Genomic DNA, 16,829 nt, shown 5'->3' with positions numbered 1-16,829 from the left:
CGGGAGGGGTGTGGCGAGGCGGGGGGGAGGCGGGGCTCCCGCCCCCGCCCCCAAGGGCGAGAGGCCACATCGCCCTTCGGGATTGGCGGGCTGCCGCCAGGGGGCGGGCGGAGGGCGGGGCGGGGCGGTGCCAGCGGGCGGTGGTAGCCTGTGAGGACGCGCCGCGTGCGCGGGGCGGGGCTTCCCTCGTGCGGGGAGGGGCGTGGCGTGGCGTCGGTCTGCCGTTGGAGACGGGGGGGAGGCCGGGGCGTCGCCTTCCGTCAGGAGCCCGGTGAGCGGCCCCGGGGCGGGCCTTGGCGCCGTAACCGGGACCCGCCGTCGGTGGGGCTCCCGGGGGCGGAGGCCCCAAAGTTGTGCTTGCTGTTTCAGTAACTTATTGCCGTGACAGTGCCGCCGCGCTTGGGGGCTCCCGTAGGGCTCAGGGGGATCGGGCGCAGCAAGTCCATCCGTAATGCCGTAATTAACGACTGTAAGCAAAGGTGTTACAGGCCTTGGGCGGAGTAAGGGTGCGCACTGTCGCCTGTCTGAATGTCTTAGGCTTAACTTTTTGTATTTCCAAAAAGCTGTGGTGAAATTAGAGTCGTTTATTTAGGTTATAAGAGAGAAGTAATTTGCCGAGTCAGGTTTTTCCAAGTGTATTGCCCTCCTATTGGTCAACAAACCCACAAACGTAAGCAGGCCTTGGGATGGTTGATTCTTCCCCTTTCCACTTCCCGACATAAATATGACACTTTTTTTTGTAATAATTGCATTTCTCTCTTTTGCTTACTGATGATGACTCTGGAGAGATATATCAGCATAATTTCTAGCGATGATTGTTCAAATGCTTATCTGGTGAGCATCTAAGATCTAACGAGGCAGTGCTAAAAACTGGGCTTTTGGTGCTCAAATTGCCACTTTGGCCACATACTTTGACAAATCACAGCTGTTCGTAGGTTCATGAGACAATTATTTTGTTTTTAACAAAATTTCTGACCGTTGACTAGATAGTTTGTAAGCATAAAGCATTGTTAAATTCAGTGCACAGTAGTCATGCTCTAAAGTGGTAGCAGTAGCTTGTGATAAGCAAATATCTTCAAGACCTTGAAGTGCAAGCTTAAAATATGAAAACCATGATTTTAGGGGACTGAGAAGGCATTGTGTCGCTCTGAAAGACTACTGATGCATCTAGGTTGCCATTTGGCATTTGTCAGTGGTCTGTAGCAAATAGATTGGACAAAAGGCATTAAAAACCTGCCTTGTTCTGCATTGCTAAGTTATAGAATGGGAGTCAATGCGTTCCCTCAACTCAGCTGCCAAACAAATTATTTTGAAAATACAGTGGCTGATACAGTAGCAATTTTTCAACTCACCTGTGTACCACTACAATTAAATGAGATCTGATTTGAATCAGGTTAAAGCTGTCTTGATCCTGTCAAGATCTTGATCCTGATCCTGTCTGGTTTTGGTATCAGTATAAAAAAAAACAGAACTTGTTTTGATGATTAGTTTGATTAACATGGATACTCAGTAATTTGACAATAGCACGTAATCAGATTGGATGCTCAGTGTTCTGAATGGGAAAAATTAAGTCTGTGGAAGGTTTTTATGTAGAATCTTCACTGTTTGGTTAACACCACCCTTGATCTGAATATTGTGTTGGTGTGTGAAATATTTACTGCCTTCGTCATCAGAGTTTATAAGAGAAATAGTGGCTATTGTAATCCATTTTATTCTGATTTAGGTTGGAGATTATGCACCTGACAGTGACCTGTCAAGGTAGAGGAGTTCTGTCAGGCCCAGTACTTCATGACTGACATTGTCTAGGCCATTGGAAAATCTGTTAACAAAGCTTACAGAAAATATAGGCACGTCAAATGGGGAAGTGATGTGAGTATTGCTTTTGCCTGTTAGAATGTGAAACACAGGATTAAATACTTTTTCTTTTGTGATGGCTGAGTTTTATGGTTATTGTGTTTTATGTCTATCCACAGATTTGCTAGGCAGTCAAAGGTGTCAAGCACCAACATCCAGCTGGACAGGGAAAAGGAAGTGCAAACCGTACAAACACACTTGTTTTTTTTATTATTTGTTTGAACTGCAGGAGGAAAGCCTGTGATATAGAACCCCTGTAATCCCTGTTCGGCCAAGGACAGCCTGATCATCTAACTGAGAGATTTGCTAAATGTAGGTTCATTGTGTGGGTAGTTACAGTATTGGTAGCCTAGATCTTAGGCACGTCCCACTAGACAAACAGAGCCTTGGCAAAGGACCATAGTCCGGTCTGTCTTCAAACCAACAGGGCTGTGCCTGTCTTCCTAGTTTGGGGTAACACAGGATAGCACAGCGAGTCATAAACAGCACACCAAACAGAAGTGTAATTTATCATAGACCAGCTGGGGTGTAGGCTCCATGCAGTTGTGAAATACACTGGGTACTGGAAAAAGTGTGCTAGCTGTGCAGCTTTTCCAAGAGATTCCTTCAGACTCTCTAGAGGCTTGCTTACCTGTGGGGATGGTCATGTGAAGCTGAAAATCCTCTGAACTAACTACCACTGGTAAGAGCACTGCTGCCTTTTGCCAAGTACTCATTCTTTGCATGAGTTGCATGAGTTGCATGAGGGAAAACCCTCCTCTTTACCAGGAGGGTCTCTAGGGACAAGGTAGGTGGAACAGAGCCTAGAACAGATAACGTAAGTATAGGGTCATCTCTAGGTTAGATGCATGGAAAAGTGAATGGCACAGGTTCCTTGCAGCCTGTCTGATGTAAGAAATTGGCCATACTTACAAGTCACTTCCACCCCATACATACTAGAGAGCAAACAAGCACTGAAAGTATGAGACCTCACAGAGCATCTGTGGAGCCGTTTCTGGGTAAAAGGCATTTCTATCTGATAACATCTGCTATGCTGCAGAAAAATCCAGCTGTTGGCATGCTTTGGTTATTTGAAAATGGATTACGTTTTGCACATACTATGTTTTCATATCCTTACAAGCTGTTAGCATTGCCATTGACAGACTTGCATCCTCAGGAGCAAGTGGACAATCATGCTCCTTAAGTATGCTTTTCCTCAGGAACATTCAGCAAGTGTCTTTCCTGTTGGTTTAAGTTGTCAATGGCTACCTTAAAGTCTTCACAGGTTGCACCTGTGTTTTCCAGCACCATTAAGTGATGGACTGTGGAAATATCTCCTTGTACCATACTGTAATTTTCTCCTTCAAAAGGTGGCCTAGACGCTAGTCATCTTCTGTACATCATTCTGCAAATTCTGTGGGGTACAGTTGTTGGAGATACGTGAGAAATAAGGCAAAGGATGTGAAGGCAGAAGATGTTAATCAACCTCTGTAAACAGTTAACAAGACCTGGCCTGAGAGAAGAAACAGGAGGACACCGCAAAACAGTCTGGCAGGGAAATACCAAGATAAGCACGAGAAAACAAGGCCGCTGATAAAGCCGAAGTGAGAGTCACTTGAACCATGAGTGAACTATCCTAATTAACATAGTAAAAACCACACCTCCAGCAATGAAGCCCCTGGCCCAAGCAATGACCCCTACCCACTGAGCATGCTCTGTAAATTTAAAACACACTGTACCTTTAAGTGGAGACAGGCGTGTGAGAACAAACAGAAGCAAGGATGAATAAGTGGAATTGTGAAAACACTGATAACAGCTACTCAGAATGTATAAAATATCACTGCATGTTAACCAAGGTGGGCTAGCTTTGTGGGGTTACCACCTAGCACCCATCTCTGCGCAGACATGAAATAAACAAATATCTCGACACTGTGTGTTATTTGGCTTTTGGCACACCGAGTAAAAGAACCCTGCTTTTTGGGACAACACGGTTGTTGATCTTAGAAGAGGCATATTCAGCAGAAAATGTCAAAGAATAAAAAGCCAGTGTTCTTTCACAAAAATCATGAAAAATGCAAGGTATGCCAGAATAAGCTACATTAGTCTAACTTCTGCTATTAAATTATATTACAGTCTCAAAGGTAGATTTGAACCTACTTGGCCTTTCACAGCCTGATGGTACTGGGTGGCTCCCTGTAAGGATACTGAGCAATTATAATGGTCTTACATATGTGGTAGCTCCTTCAATTTATTGTAATTCTTGATATCACAGAGTGATGCTGACTAGATGCTGACTGATACTGTCTGAATAGAGGTGCAACAAATTAATTTACTATTTTTAAATATGAATTTTGTGTCTGGGTGCTATAGTAAGTTGCTGATGGTGCTTAAAGGATTGGAAATTCATTTTAATAGGATGTGTGCAGCCACAGCACCCTGCCAGTTAACTAAGGTGTTGGACCGTGATGCACAGTATTTTCAGTTGGACTGTGTGACAGACCACTTTGTCTTTCTGTGATTTTTTTTTTTTTTAATAGAGTGTTTGATCCATACGGCATGAGCTGATGGTGCTCTTGATGCCACCCACTGGCAATGTAAAACATAGCTGAAATGCTGCTAATGCACACTTGACATTGCAGCATGTGCACAGTTCTGAATAGTTCTGGGGAATGCTCTCAAAACTTGTTTTCTAAAAGAAGTTCAGTTGCAAAACCTCTCTTTTATGTGATCTTCCAATTTTAAACTGGCACAGTGTCACACAGGTGTTTTGAATGATTTTTCTGATAGTTTTCTCGTGAACCTCATGTATCTTTTTTGCATAATAGCTAAACTTTGACAGCAAATGATGCTGAGTTGCCTTGCACATAATCTTCATGTGAATCACTTCAGTGGCTCTCAGAACAATGCTTAAAATATCTATTCTGTTTTGCATTTCATCTAAATCTAGAAACAATTTAGAGAGCAAGAGAAAACACTTGTAGAACTCGTTTTTTTGATCAGTGGTTGATTCATGTATTATCATGCTTATTTTAAAATATCTTTCAATAATTTTCAGTCATCGTTGTAGAAACATGATAAAAGTTTGATGTGAAAATGTTCTGCTTTAATACTACTAAATTCTTGCAAGTTAATGAAATATGGTAAGTCACAGTAATATAAATACTATTGATTCCTATATTGCACTCTTGTTTTGCTGCAGTGATTTTGAGTGTCTGTCTGGATGACTTCTTTTTTCCAGGTTTTCTTATGGCAAATTTTTTTTCTCTCTTTTTTTTGTTTTTGGCTTTTTTTTTTTTTTTAGGGACTTGCTGCTTAGTTCTTGGATGTCTGTGCCATATTAAGTAAGTTCATACTTACTATCGTATGATGTGCACAGCTCAAAGAAACTTTTACAAACATACCAGCCTAAGTTTAACATCTGTCATGATAAAATTCTGGATCATTTCATCTGGAAGCGGAAACATTCTAAGAATAGTGTACCATCCCCTCTAAATTAGAAGATGAATATATTGGTAGATAATGTTCAAACCTCATTTCAGAAGCAAATGATACAAATAAGTAAGTTTGCAGACGACACCAAGTTGGGCAGGAGTGTTGATCTGCTGGAGGGTAGGAAGGCTCTTCAAAGGGACCTGGACAGGCTGGATCGATGGGCCCGGGCCAACTGCATGAGGTTCAACAAGGCTCAGTGCCAGGTCCTGCACTTGGGTCACAACAACCCCATGCAGTGCTACAGGCTTGGGGAAGGAGTGGCTGGAGAGCTGCCAGGCGGAAAAGGACCTGGGGGTGTTGGTTGACAGCCGCCTGAACATGAGCCAGCAGTGTGCCCAGGTGGCCAAGAAGGCCAATAGCATCCTCTGTGGTGAGCAGGACCAGGGAGGTGATAGTGCCCCTGTACTGGGCACTGGTGAGGCCGCACCTCGAGTACTGTGTTCAGTTTTGGGCCCCTCACTACAAGAAGGACATCGAGGTGCTGGAGCATGTCCAAAGAAGGGCAACGAGGCTGGTGAAGGGTCTAGAGCACAAGTCTTAGGAGGAGCGGCTGAGGGAACTGGGGTTGTTTAGCCTGGAGAAGAGGAGGCTGAGGGGAGACCTTCTTGCTCTCTACAACTCCCTGAAAGGAGGTTGTAGCAAGGTGGGGGTCGGTCTCTTCTGCCAAGTAACAAGTGACAGGATGAGAGGAAATGGCCTCAAGTTGTGCGAAGGGAGGTTTAAATTGGATATTAGGAAAAACTTCTTCACCAAAAGGGTAGACAGGCATTGGAACAGGCTGTCCAGGGAAGTGGTTGAGTCTCCATCCCTGGAGGTATTTAAAAGATTGGTAGATGTTGTACTTAGGGACATGGTTTAGTGGTGGACTTGGCAGTGCTAGGTTAACGGTTCAACTTGATGATCTTAAATGTCTTTTCCAGTCTAAACAATTCTATGATTCTATGATAAATACTGCTAAAATTAGCATATGTAAACTGTCTACCTTCAGTTATTATACTGATGTCATTAAAAAATTTGATCAAGGGCTTCAAAAACATTTGAAAATTTAAAATGACAACCGTTAATAAAATTCTTGTAGCTGACTTCACCCAGTACGGATTGCAGTGTCTAATGTGTAGAATCATAGAACCATAGCATGTTTTGGGTTGGAAGGGACCTTCAAAGATCATCTAGTCCAACCCCCCTGCCATGGGCAGGGACATCTTTCACTAGATCAAGTTCCTCAGAGCCCCATCCAACCTGACCTTGAGCACTTGCAATGATGGGGCATCCACAGCTTCTCTGGGCAACCTGGTCCAGTGTCTCACCACCTTCATAGTGAAGAATAACTTCCTTATGTCCAGTTTAAATTTACCCTCTCTCAGTTTAAAACTGTTGCCCCTTGTCCTGTCACTACAGGCCTTGGTAAAAAGTCTCTCTCGATCTTTCTTGTAACAGCCTTCATATATTAAAAGGCTGCAGTAAGGTCTCCCTGGAGCCTTCTCTTCAGGCTGAACAGCCCCGACTCTCAGCCTTTCTTCATAGGAGAGGTGTTTCAGACCTCTGACCATTTCCATGGCCCTCCTCTGGACCCGCTCTAAACAAGTCCCTGTCTGTCTTGTGCTGGGGACCCCAGAGCTGGATGCTGTGCTCCAGGTGGGGTCTCACGAGAGCGGAGTAGAGCAGGGGAATAACCTCCCTTGACCTGCTGGCCACATTTCCTTTTATGCAGCCCAGGAGACGATTTGCTTTCTGGGCTGCAAGCACGCATTGCTGGCTCATGTCCAATTTTTCATCCACCAGCACCCCCAAGTCCTTCTCTGCAGGGCTGCTCTCAATCCATTCATCACCCAGTCTGTAGTGATACTGGGGATTGCCCTGACCCAGGTGTAGGACCTTGCACTTGGCCTTGTTGAACCTCATGAGGTTCACATGGGCCCACTCCTCCAGCCTGTCCAGGTCCCTCTGGATGGCATCCCTTCCCTCAAGTGTATCAAGTGTATTGGGACACTCCCTGCTAGTAGGATTTGGCAAATTTGTGGTAGTAAGTTAAACAGCGCCCAGGCAAGGGAATGTGATTACCTGCTCTAGTAAACTGTTAGATGCTCGCTGGCACAGTGCTGGCCTGTGCCAAGTAGAGCACTTTCAAGGACTTCCGGACATTCTTCTGGAGCTGGCATGTTCCTGGGAGCCATTTGTGTGCAGTCAGCCTGCTTGGAGAACAAAAGAATTTTATAGAATCATAGAATCATAGAATCATTAAGGTTGGAAAAAACCTTTAGGATCATCGAGTCCAACCGTTAACCTATCACTGCCAAGTCCATCACTAAACCATGTCCTCAAGCACCGCGTCTACCCGTCTTTTAAATACTTCCAGGGATGGAGACTCAACCACTTCCCTGGGCAGCCTGTTCCAGTGCCTGACTACCCTTTCGGTGAAGAAATTTTTCCTAATATCCAATTTAAACCTCCCTTCGCACAACTTGAGGCCATTTCCTCTCATCCTGTCACTTGTTACTTGGCAGAAGAGACCGACCCCCACCTTGCTACAACCTCCTTTCAGGGAGTTGTAGAGAGCAAGAAGGTCTCCCCTCAGCCTCCTCTTCTCCAGGCTAAACAACCCCAGTTCCCTCAGCCGCTCCTCCTAAGACTTGTGCTCTAGACCCTTCACCAGCCTCGTTGCCCTTCTTTGGACATGCTCCAGCACCTCGATGTCCTTCTTGTAGTGAGGGGCCCAAAACTGAACACAGTACTCGAGGTGCGGCCTCACCAGTGCCGAGTACAGGGGCACTATCACCTCCCTGGTCCTGCTCACCACAGAGGATGCTATTGGCCTTCTTGGCCACCTGGGCACACTGCTGGCTCATGTTCAGGCAGCTGTCAACCAACACCCCCAGGTCCTTTTCCGCCTGGCAGCTCTCCAGCCACTCCTTCCCCAAGCCTGTAGCACTGCATGGGGTTGTTGTGACCCAAGTGCAGGACCTGGCACTGAGCCTTGTTGAACCTCATGCAGTTGGCCCTGGCCCATTGATCCAGCCTGTCCAGGTCCCTCTGTAGGGCCTTCCTACCCTCCAGCAGATCAACACTTCCACCCAACTTGGTGTCATCTGCAAACTTACTGAGGGTGCACTCAATCCCCTCATCCAGATCATTGATAAAGGTATTGAATAGGACCGGCCCCAATACTGAACCCTGGGGAACAATTTGTTAGCATAGATGCAAGCGCTTCCACATTGGTTGGCCTGAGTGCCTAGGAATATCCCAGACATGTCTGAGTTACTGGTATAGATATGTCATTTCAGTGATTTGTTAGTTGGTGCCAAGAGTAGCAGAGAACATGTGTGAAAATATGTACTCATTGAGATAAGTGGCCTAAAAGCTGTCCCTTACATTATTTTTCTTCAGACTTCTATATTGTAGGAAGCAATGGGTAATGGATCAGAGGAGATTACTTCAGGTGTCTGTGAAGTTACACAGCTCCTAAATTTGGATGACCACGAATCCAATACAACTCTGTAAGTGTAGTTTATACTTGAACTGTAGTTTATACATTTTTTTTTCAGCTGAAATATATACATATAGATCACTTTCATGGAGTTTAATGGTAAATGAATATGGAATAAACATTGGAACCTTTCAGCAAGGTCACATTCTAGCGCTTTCAGTGTGCAAAAGCAGTCTTATCAGTATCAACACTACAATGTGTTGACAGCTTGGATGTAACAGAATGGATGTAACAGAACCTTGATGGTGACTACTGCTAGAATTACTTACTTTTTCACAAATTGTTTTTCACCTTTCGTACAGATGACTAAATGTTTGTCCTGCCTCCTGTAAGGGACAGTTAAACTTGGTGAAGTGCAGTGCATTGCTGTCTCTAATGCTTTTTAGCATATGGGGATCTCATTAGAAAAAACTGTAGCAGATTTATGTGTGCATATAGCACAATGGAGGTTTAAGAGAACAGTACTGTGAAAGTACAGAACTGTGTGGTAGTATCTTGCTAATGGTTGACCTAACAAGATGAGAATAGTTAGTTGTTTTATGTCAGAAAACTTGAAAAAAAAAAATAGTAATTACCTTGCAGAAGATGTTGTAACTTTTCCAAAGGTCAGAGGTGCCACAGTGTTTGGGCACATCTTTCCATCTGAAGAAGCAAGGGAGGATGAAATAATATCATGTAGAAAGGAAAAAGTTTCCTAGTTGGTTTCACCTTGCCTGAGTCTAGCCTGGAAAGCTGAAACACTTCTTTGCAGCCAGAGAAAACTCTGTTGTTTCCGCTGTGACCTGCCACAAAGGACCCTAGGTTAGGGCAGTACCTGCCTGATAGGTGCTGCCCAAACAGGGAGCAGAAAAGGCTTTGAGAGGCAAGTATTGAAGGATGCATCTTAAATAAGCAGCAGAGAGGAAGAGGAACTGTTGTCTTCTCAGCAAAGGTGCTGGTGAGGGACCCGTGTGGAGGAGTGGTTGTGCTAATGGTGTTGCGCAGTCACTGGAAGCACTGGCTTCATTTTGGGATTGTGTTTGGCGTTAGTGAGGCTGATGGAAATGCAGATTTCCCAGCATTGTCTGTTTACATTTCAGCCCCTGTGTGGATTTGTCTCTGGTTTTCATTTAGCTCTGACTCTGATCCATCTGGCCTGTGAAGAGATCCACTGATCCCACAGAAGAAAAAGGGGGTATAACATGGAATGAGCATCCCCTTGAAATAAGGGTCCCATCTCCATCAGAGCAGGAGTGTTGTCATATGCACAGTTGGTCACCAGATGTTGGTGTCAGAGAACAAGCTGCAGTGAAGGGCCTGGGAAGCTGAACACGGGGTGGAGATCTCCCTGTTCCCCATTCTGGGAACACTGTGGCGAACAGTTGCTGCATGGGCCCCTGGCATTGGAAACTGGCGCAGTATTGTTGCGGCGTGAGGCCACAGCTCAGGTCAGGAATTGTTCCAGCTCTTTGCAGGGTGGTTTTGGTTTAGTTTGACCAGCAGACCCAGCAGAAAGCCAAGAACTCTCTGAGGCAAGGTAAGAGCAGGAAGCAAACAGGATTAGGAGCAGGAACAGATTCTGGCCTGGGGGGAGGCTGTTGCCTCTTGAGCAGCTATCCTGTGTGGATGCAGAGACAACTTTTCCCAACTGCAGTAACTGCTAGCATTAGCTACTCGTTTGTATTGGGTGTACGTGGCAAGGTGCTGGCTGCACGGGGGGCACAGGGGTGGCCTCTGTGAGGAGAGGCCAGTACTCCGCTAGTCAAAGTAACTATCTTGCGCATGGCTTTTGGCTGACACATGAAAACACAGGCCTTCCAGGTTGTCACCTGTAAAGAGCCCATTTTTTTTATCCAGGGGGATGATTCAAGGGGTTTAAGCCTGAACTGTCGTGGTATGGTCTGTTGCAGATTACATCAGTGAAAAACTTCCTGAAGAAAACTGCTATGTGTAGCTGGCACAAGATGGCACAGCTTTTCCATCCCGGAGTGTGCTGCATGGGAGTCAAGGGAAGGGGAGCTTGTAAGCCCTGTATGCCCATGGGAGACCCACTCTTACAGTGCTTTCATTATAACCTGTCAAGTTATTCTACTTCCAACCCCAGTTCCATATGTATAGTGCCGTATTGACTCTATGTAGTTGAAGTGACAGATGCACCGAGAAAGGATGAACAGTGTAATTGCCATCCTCCTTCTTAAAAGTTGTATGTCTTGGGCACACATGAAACTGCAGAGATGGTAGGATGTTTGTTAAAAAGCAGTGCATCTTCAAACATTATCCAATACATCGCATAGCGTCTAACACATCCTCTAACAGCTTAAGGTTTCTTTTCACTTGCATGTGGTTGATAGATCCTTCGCAGCAGAAGCACTACATTTAACCTCCCCGGCATGAGTGGTATGTCAGCTACTTCGTAACAGTGCTGTAGATTCTGGTGCTTGCTATGTCTCACCATGTGCTCGTTACGGCAAGCTGTGCAGTGGCAGTGTTTTTCACAGATATACCCGTGCTCATCACTGGCGTTGTAGAAGAATTTCACACAAGTATTTTGCATTTTAAAAAGATTATTTACATCTTCATAATTTGCATATTGTGTGCAAGCAATACATGATCTAGGCACTTTTTTCTGTGTTACGCTGACATGCAGCGACAACTTTTCCCAACTGCAGTCCCTGCTAGCATTAGCTACTCGTTTGTATTGGGTGTACATAGCAAGGTGCTGGCAGTGGGGGGCACAGGGGTGGCCTCTGTGAGGAGAGGCCAGGCACTGCCCAGTGCCAGACCCACCGCAGGGCCCAGCCGAGCCCCTCAGCTATGGGCAGGACCTCGGGGAAAGCGCAGCTAAGGAAGGGCAAAACGCTGCCCGGCGGTGAGGGGAGAGGGCAAAGGTGTGAGGAGCAGCGCTGCGAGCCCCGAGGGGAGAGCGGGAGGGGGGGAGGAGGGGCTCCAGGTGTCCCCACAGAGATTCCTGTGCAGCCCCTGGAGAGGACCACAGTAGAGCAGGTATTTCCTTTTCTCCCGTGGAGAGGACCATGGTGGAACAGGTATCCACACCGCAGCCCGTGGAGAACCCACACTAGAGCAGATTTAGTCCTGAAGGACTGCAGCCTGTGGAGGGGACCCACTCTGGAGCAGGGGAAGAGTGTGAGGAGGAAGTAGTGGCAGAGAGGAGCTGTTGCTGACTGCAGCCTCCCGATCCCCATTCCCCTGTGCCTTTTGGTAAAGGAGTTGGTAATGAAGTGAAGTTGAGCCTGGGGGGAAAAAGGGGCATAAGAGGAAGGTGGTGGTTTTGGTTTTGTGTTTATTTCTCACTATCCAACTCTATTTTAATTGTCAATAAATTAAATCAATTTCCCCAAGTCTAGTCTGTTTTGCCTGTGATGGTAATTGGTGTGTGATCTCCCTGTGTTTATCTTGACCACCAGCTTTTTTATCTTATTTTCTCCTCCTGTCCTGTTGAAGAGGGGAAGTGAGAGAGTGGCTGGGTGGATGTCCGGCAGCAGGATTATGCTGTTTTTACATTAATAACTTGCAGAAGCAATGTAGAAGCCACATGAAAATCTGTTTGTTAGTTTGTTAGCCTTGTCATCTCTTTTTGGCTACTATAGTGGGAAAAAATGTAGAAGTTTGCTATCTCTTGTAATGTCCTCATGTCCTCATCTGTGGTTAACGTGGCTATGACATTTGCTCTTGAAATGCACCACAAATCTCAGCCCACCAAATTTATCTGGCTGGACCAGAAAGTTTTCTCTCCTTTATGCTCTGATTGCTATGGAGAAATGCTCTTTTCATGTCTCCAGATATCCCCTTACTTCCCTGAACTCCCTTGTGGTGGCCCCAAAGGGTTCTAGCTGTCCCTCAGAAAATACCCTACGAGGCACCAGAGCTCAAAATACCCTTCCTGGTAAGTAATTGCTTGACTGTTGCTTTTGTTGCTCCCTTTCTTTCTTGACTGGTGACTGGGAAACGTGCAGTTTGTCCTTGCAGCCCCAGTGACTGTCATGATAAAGAGGACACTTCTGCATAACTCTTTCCTTCCCTGCCATTGGGGCTTCTTTCTCCTGGGGTCCCCTGCGGTGGAGGGGAGAAAGCTGGAGCCCCAGGGGTTTTACCAAATTTTCAGCCAAAGCTATGAGCTAAAGTCAGGGGCCGGGAGATGAGCGAGCTGAGGGGAAGGGATCACCTCACAGGAAAAGGAAAAAGCAAGAATCGCTTGGTGCCTTGCAAAGAGGGAGCAGCACTGGCTCTGCACAGCACTCAGATAGCAGGCGAGGGGCACACAGTGGCTGGAGGATGCTAAGAAGGCACCTTTGGGGCTGTCTCCTGAGAGAAGATGGAGGGATACATTAGCCCAAGGTAGCCCAGATGCAGTAGTGTGGAAAAGGCTGGGCAGCCTGGGAAAGGAGGCCACTGCTTCCCCAGTGACCCCACTGTGATGGGACTCCTCGTTCGTTTGGGAGGCAGGGCGGGTAGCAATGCAGGAGCTCCACTGTTTCCTGAAGCTCTGGAGGCAAAGGGGGCTGATTTTCAGATGATTGTATGTATGTATATAAGTCCTTATCTTTCTCTCCATTACCCCAATAGGAGAGTGCTATAGCCAGGGTCTCCCATACCTCAGATGAGAAGATGAGCAACACTGGGGGTTTGCTTTATGATCCTTCTGCTGGCAAAATGGAGTGAGGGGCAAGATCTAGAACTCATTTCAGGACGACCCAGCCCCTGCAGCCTGTACCTCAGCCAGCCAAGGTCTCCCTTTCCTTACAGGTGGGATGTTGTACTATGGCTTGCTAAGCTTTATAATACTAGTGGATATTTATGTTAAAACTTGACTTGCAACAGCTTTCATGTGATTATGATTAATAACCTGGCATGATGACCATGCAGACTGCTGGGTACAAATGACTTGTGAGAAGTCTGCAGCTGAAGCTGCTTTCAGAGGAAGCAGGAATACCAGCAGGGGGAAGTGGTGTGCCATTATAAAAATAACTGAACAGCAGGCTAGCGTCCACTAGCTATAAAGCAGGGATGATGCTGAAGCATTCCTTTCGAAATTCCTGGACAAACTGTAGCTAGAAAAGAATATCCCATGGCTCGTTTTGATTTCGGTTTTGCTCTTGCGAATACCTGTCTTTTCTTGCTCATTGTCTCCCTAGGACATTTCTTTCATCAAACTTGTGTGATGATAGCTCATCAGACAAAACATTCTCAAGGTCATGTTGATGTTTCCTAATATCACCTGGAAGCATTTCAGGGACTAAGGAAATGTTGTACAGTACTTGGAAAAAAGTCATGTTTCCTTAGCAGTAAAAATCTCTTTATTAGACTGGTTGGAGTTTTGTCACAGGGTAAAGGAGTTGCTTAGTCTTTTTAGGGTCATTACTTGCTCTGTCTTTAGATTCAACTTCATGACATGATCTTATGCTGAAATCCAACTTAATTTTATGTTGTGTAGACTATGTATAAGATTCTCTGCATTGACTTATTTGCTATTTAGCCTTCTGTTGCTGTCTTCATAGCCTTCTGTTGCTGTCTTCATAAATGAACAGTTTCTTATTTGAATAACACGTTGAGTAGTTTGTCTAGTTTTTGCATCAATAGCTAGCTGCTCTGTAGGGTTTTTCTTATGTGTTGCTTTACAATATATGCTTCAGGATTTTTTCTTGTATCCAAACCTTTAATTTCAGGATGTGGTGCCTGACTAAAATCCAGGCCTTGTTTACTTTTCTCAGGCCACTAGATGCTCTTTGCTGTAGTATCATAATCAGATAAGCCGCATCTGAGGAGGGGAAAATAAATGAATATTTATTTCACACCATGTTTTTGTTCTGGGAGGCCGACATGGATGGACAACTTTCCTATAGTATTACTATGGTTCTGCCAACTTACTTACCACACCTTAGAAAACAGATTGACAAGCTTTTGCTTTTATTAGTTGTTCAGTAGTTCAGTTGGTTATTTAATATTAGTAATAATGTCTCTGGTGATACTAGAGACAAGATTTGAATGGCTGCACTTGTAAAAAGGTGAAACACTTTTGCATACATCTGTACTTTCTCATTTTGAAAGTATTTAAAGAAAAATATGCCCCTTTCCATTGTGTGCTATGCAAATTGAGAGAGGAGAAGGTCCTTTAAACAAATAAAATGGTTACTGTTAGCAACCTGAATATCTGTCTGCTGGCAGAGGAGTCAGTGGCTACAACAGGATCAGTCTCTGCACAGACAGTTTTCCACATCACCTCTGTTAAATGTAAGTGTGAGAGCATGGAGGAGCAGAGAAGGGAAGAATGAGTCATGTGAAATCCAGTGTGGGGGGTCAGTATAAAACATATTGTGTCTGTAGAAGGTTGTTCTTGTTCTTGCTGAGTGGTCTAACTCCATCAGTGTTTCTGGGCTGCATAACACCGTCATTTTGCGCCTCCAAAGCCTTCCTCAGCTGCAGGGTACTTTGCCTATGGCTAAAGATAGCCCTGCGGCCAGGTGCCTAATGTAAATAGCTAGACAAGGAATGCAAATATGATATTGTATCAATGCTACAGGAATTTCAGAGAGGGGGAAAAAGTTATTTTACTAAGTAAAATATTTCAGAGATATTAATAATATTTTTTTAATACAGCTTTCACTCAGGGCTTCCGTGTGACTAGTCACAGTCCTAGGTAAAAACAGAGAAGGCAATATTGTGTGACAACATCCATGACACAAGATTATGACAATGCTGAGAAGATTTTTAAAACAAACAAACAAGACTGTTTTTTGTGAGCTCTAAGAAATGGCTCACCCTCTAAGCCACCAAATTCTAATTGGCAACGGGTCTGTTGAAGCTCATTTCATGTTCAAGGGGTTAGTTGAAAAGAGTCAGCTACGGGAGTGTTTTTGAAGTCTTGGAAAAGGATCTTGCAAGTCAATTCCCCAGTGGTAGACAAAAAGCTCAAGTCAACTTCATCATAGTCTTCAGAGCAGACTTTGCAAGTGGGAAGAAGTTGAAGTTACTCTTCAAAATCATAACTTGATTTTGAAGCTTCAGCTTTGTGCAAAACCAGTAACATAACTAACAGGTGTTGAGTTTTGTTGGTTTTGATCATGTTTCTGCAGTTTCAGTTCACTAAGATGCTTGGTAAGTCTGTAAGAAAAAGGCATAGGTATTTGGAGTCCCACCACTCCTCTCCTAGATGAGCAGCAAGCAATTTTAATCCCTCAGAAATCTAATAAACTCTTTCCTAAGAAGTCTTCTTAAGACATTTTTTACAGCTAAACCATCAGCCTTCTGCATGCAGTAACAATTTTTTGGATGCAGTATTCAACCCTGAAAAAAAATGTAACAAAACTGTGATGAGCACATCCTGGGTTACCATTTTTGATGACAGTAACAGATTTCATGACCATTTCATAATATTTGTTAACTTTTAAAGGTTCACTGTGAAAGGCTTCCTGCTTAAAAATTTAATGTACTGCTTGGGTTTTGTTCCATTTATGCCTTAATAACCCAACAAAGCCATTATCACAGAACTTAATTTCTCTTCTAGGAAGTCAGATATAACGCCAAAGCCACCATATTCAACTATGGCATGATGAACTACTTCAAAAATATTGGCATTGTTACTGAGGGTACCAGGTAGCAACGTAGACCGGTTCTCTTTTGTGTGACAAAATCTTTGCTATTACTTTTATCAATATTAGCTCTTTAATGTTTGTGATATTTGTGCTGTCATCAAGGGAAAGAGAAAATAATATTTTGTTACTATAGCACCTAAAATTAACTTGAAATGTGTTTCTTCTTATTTGCAGTTTTTCTGTGCCTGTTTGTTTTGAAAGAGAAATATGAAAATGCTTAGCAACTTTGTTTTCATTTACATGTCATTCTATGACAGCCCGTAACAAATTAATCATAGTAGTTTTATTTCTCTTAGAAGAGCTTATAGCTTCTGCAGTCTTACAGAGGCTACAAACATGATGTTATTCCTGTAGCTGTTTTTATGAGGATGTTTTCTAGCGGCCAAATATGTGTATTTTTAAAACGCAGTCATGTCAGCATTTTGAGATTC

The sequence above is a fragment of the Nipponia nippon genome, unplaced genomic scaffold (genome assembly GCF_047370975.1).
Source record: "Nipponia nippon isolate SJK-2023a ecotype South Korea unplaced genomic scaffold, ASM4737097v1 scaffold_1, whole genome shotgun sequence".
Lineage (NCBI taxonomy): Eukaryota > Metazoa > Chordata > Aves > Pelecaniformes > Threskiornithidae > Nipponia > Nipponia nippon.
The sequence above is the reverse complement of the archived record's forward strand: the minus strand, read 5'-3'. Positions refer to the sequence as shown.